A 4,411-nucleotide genomic window follows, 5' to 3' on the forward strand; every position below is an offset into this window, starting at 1 on the left:
TGAGAGGGGTGTAACCAGGCTGCTCCTTGGAGGCAAGGATTCTGAAGCTTCATCTGACATTCATTGAACATGTTGCAAGGTGGGATCAGTCCTTGGAGAGGGATGTCATGCATGAGAGGGTGGAGGGACAGCACAGGAGAGGAAGATCTTCAATTAGATGTATTGATTCAGTGACTGGGGTAATTGGGATAGGTGTGTTGGAGACGATAAGGCTGGCACAGGATAGAGCAGGGTTTACAGCTGTTGTACATAGGGTTGCTATCAGTTGCCGGCAACTCGACAGCACATAAAACCAATTTTTTTATGCTTATTTATTTTGCTTACTGTCCAAATATATCAATAGAATACAAGTTCGTGAGAACAGTGATTTTTATCTCTAGTTCACTACTGTTTCCACAGCACATAGCATAGTGTCTGGTACTAACAAATGCTGAATAAATGTTTGATAAATAAAGTAGCTGTAATAATAGAATTCCAATGGAAATGAGAAGTTAAGACACAGGATGGGAGTGGTTTAAACTTACCTGAAGTTCTTCTCAAACAACAATATGAAAGATGAGAGTTTCAGAGAGTTTTCTTAATAGAAGGGGGCGGGGGATGGCATAGAGTCAGTTCTGGAATTTCTCTGTAACAAGATGGCACCTTCTCCACTGCTTATCTCTTGCACAAAGACAAGCAATCCTCCTGTCTAAATTTCTCTTTTTCTTATCTCTGCCCAATAGTAGTGTCCTCACCACACAGGATTTATTAAGTATTAAATAACCTATGGTCTCATAGAAGCCAATCTCCTAGCAATTGTGGGAAGATGAATTTTTTAGATAATGTTTTTGAAAATGGCGTATGTGTGCAGCTCTGTGGGATGGCAATTTTAAGGGCAGGTTTTGAGGACTCAGCTGGGCCACCCACAGATCAATTAGGGAAGGAGACATTTTTCTAAGTGATGCTGCTTAAGGATTACTGAAAGAACTCCAAAAATGAAGCTTTGATTTGTGTTTCTTATTCAGGAAAACAAATCAAGCTTAGACCAGTACTCTCCCTATTTTATTTTTTATTAAAAATGATACTTTTAAAATGCTAAAACTTCTGAACAGTAGCAGAGCATCAAGACTGAAAGACTAGAGGAAGACAAGGCAAAATAGAAAATAGAGATTAGAGAACTTTTGCGTGAAAATGGTGAATTAAAACTACATCACCAATGGATTTCCAAAATCTCTGTAGATGTTCATTGAAATTAATAATAATAAAATTTAAAATAAAATAAAAAAAAAACCCACCTGCATCACCTAAGCATTCTAGAGGAACCTTAAATAACACAAAAAGAGTCACAGGAATTCTGGATGGTGACTCATGAATGGTAAAAGAGAAGACCAAGGAAGGGGGAATCATTGTTAGGAGTTAACTTGTGATTCATCCAAAGCAACTAAAACAAAAAGAGTCATAACCCACTTCAATACATTTCAAAGCTAAGAAACAAGAAATTCTAGAGCAGAATGAGGTGTATAGCACAATACAAGAAGAAAGACTGGTGGGTCTCAAAACAACTATGAGATATCATCTCACCCCAGTAATAATAGCAAAACAAATGCTGGTGAGGTTGTAGAGAAACTGGAACTCTTATTCACTGTTGATGGGAGTGTAAAATGGTACAACCACTTTGGAAGGTTGTAAGGCACTTTCTCAAAAAGCTGGAAATAGAAATAACACTTGACCCAGCAATTCCACTACCAGGAATATACCATAAAGAAATCACAACTGCCACCCAAACACATATATGCACACCTTTGTTTATTGTTGTGTTGTTTACAATAGCAAAAAGATAGAAACAACACAAGTAAGTGCCTATCAACAAACAAGTGGCTAGAGAAACGGTGATACATTCTCACAATGAAATACTATGCAGCACTGAAAAACAAGGAACTCGTAAAATATTATAAAAAAAATAGGTGACCATGGAGGACATTATGTTGAGTGAAATATCTCAGGCACAAAAGAACAAACACTGCATAATGCCACTGTTACAAAACCGGACTGACATGAGGGTTGGGGGGGAAAACTAAAAAAAGAAGGGATAAATAATGTATGTTGTTGTTGTTATGAGCCATCAAGTCACTTGTGACTCATAGGGACCCTATGGACAACAGCCCTAAACCCTGTGCCAATCGCATTGTCTCCAACACACCCATCCTGATTACCCCAGTCACTGAATCAATCCACATCATAGAGGGCCTTCCTCTCCTGCGCTGTCCCTCCTACTTCCCAAGCATGATGTCCCTCTCCAAGGACCAGACCCTCCTTACAACATGTCCAAAGTATATTAGACAAAGCCTCAGAATCCTTGCCTCCAAGGAGCATCCCAGTTTAACCCTCTCTAGGATGAATCTGTTTGTTTTCCTAGCAGTCCATGGTACCCTCAATGCTCTTCTCCAGCACCATAGCTCAAAGGCATCAATTCTCTTTCTATCCTCCTTAGTCATTGTCCAACTCTCTGATGCATAACAAGTGATTGCAAAGATCATGGCCTGTATCAGACACACCTTAGTCTCCAGAGACACACCATTGCTCTTCAGAACTTTGGAAAGGTCCCTAACAGCAGACTTTCCCATCACAATATGTCTTTTAATTTCCTGGCTACTGGTGCCAAGAGTGTTGACTGTGGAGTCAAGCAAACTAAAGCTGTGAACAGTCTCAATCTCTTCACCATTCATCCTGATGCTGCCAATTGGTCCAGTGGTGAGAATCTTTGTCTTCTTGACATTGAGCCTCTATTTATATTGAACGCTGCAGTCGTTGACCCTCTGCAGCATGTGCTTCAGGTCCTCCTCAGTTTCAGCAAGCAGGGTTGTGTCATTTGCATAACGCAGATTGTTGATAGATCTTCCACCAATCCTGACACCACATTTCTCCTCATAGAGCTCAGCCTCCCAGATAATCTGTTCTGCATACAGGTTGAAAAGGTATGGAGACAGGACACATCCCTGGCATACACCCTTCCCAATTTTGAACCATGCAGTGTTTCCTTGCTCTGTTCTGATGATTGCCTCTTGGTCCAAGTATAGGTTTCACATTAGCACAATCAAGTGTTCTGGGATTCCCATTCTTCTCAGCGTCAGCCACAGTTTGTTATTATCCGCACAGTCAAACGTCTTTGTGTAATTAACAAAGCACAGATAGACATTCCTCTGGTACTCCCTGCTTTCAGCCAAGATCCATCTAACATTAGCTACAATATCCCTAGTACCACGACCCCAGCCTGGACTTCTGACAGTTCTCTGCTGATGTGCTGTTCCAGTCATTTTTTGGATAATCTTCAGCAAAATCTTGCTTGCATGTGAAATCAATGATATTGTCCTAGAGTTTCCATGCTCTGTTGGATCACCTTTGTTTGAAATGGGAACAAATATAGATCTCTTCCAGTCAGTTGGCCAAGTGGCTGTTTTCCAGATTTCTTGACACAACTTGGTGAGCACATCCATCTGTTAGATGAAATATGTCAATTGGTGTATCAATGATTCCTGGGTCCTTATTTTTTGCTATTTCCTTCAAAGCAGCCTGAACTTCTGAAACAGATGAGGGAAAGAACTGTTTAAAAGGAATATATGATTAGGTATTATTTGCATGACAACAGTCCAGAATAAAAACTGTAATTGTGCAACAATGAATGAATAGTAATCTAAAAGAAATAAATGAAAAATTATTCAGTATTAGAAAAAAGACTGGTGGGTTAGAGAAATCCCAAGAACTCTCATTAGCAATCTTAAACGTTGAGATGCACAATCTAATAGAATGTGATCAACCAGGTCCCTGAAGAAAAAACTCACTGGTTAGAGGAGAACTGGTGGGTTGGCTCATTTCCATGAAGCTGATTCTAAGGTTTAGGGAAACCATCTGAAGCCAAGGGGTAACGTCAACCCAAGGATAAACAGCAGTTTACCATTAGATGGGAAGTGAAGCAGTATCTACTGACCCTCAAGTTTCTTCTTTACCAATAGAATCTCCTGATCACAATCACTCACATGACTGCTAGCAATAAAGGCTACATTTTTCACACTCCCTTGCTGCTCGATATAGCTATGTGACTATGTTTGAACAAATCATGTGGGGGGAAATGATCTTTGAAACCTCAGGTTTATGTCTTGAAAGAAAGATCCTAGGCCCTTTCCTTCTCTCTTCCATTTTCAGGGAGACTGGAATGGGACATGGAAGTAGAGTTGAACCAACACTGAAATGCATATACATTTTTTTGTTTAATTTTTTACTGTGATTTGAGTGTAAGTTTTTTTATGAAGGATACATAGGGTGGTGACTTTTTTCCTAATCAATAATATGCACATTTTGTTTCAAAATATTAATTGCAATACCTAGAATATCTGTTCATTAATTCATTCAATATTATCTTTCCACCTATCTTACT

The sequence above is a fragment of the Elephantulus edwardii genome, unplaced genomic scaffold, assembly GCF_000299155.1.
Source record: "Elephantulus edwardii isolate Elephantulus edwardi_28Jun2011 unplaced genomic scaffold, EleEdw1.0 scaffold00073, whole genome shotgun sequence".
NCBI lineage: Eukaryota > Metazoa > Chordata > Mammalia > Macroscelidea > Macroscelididae > Elephantulus > Elephantulus edwardii.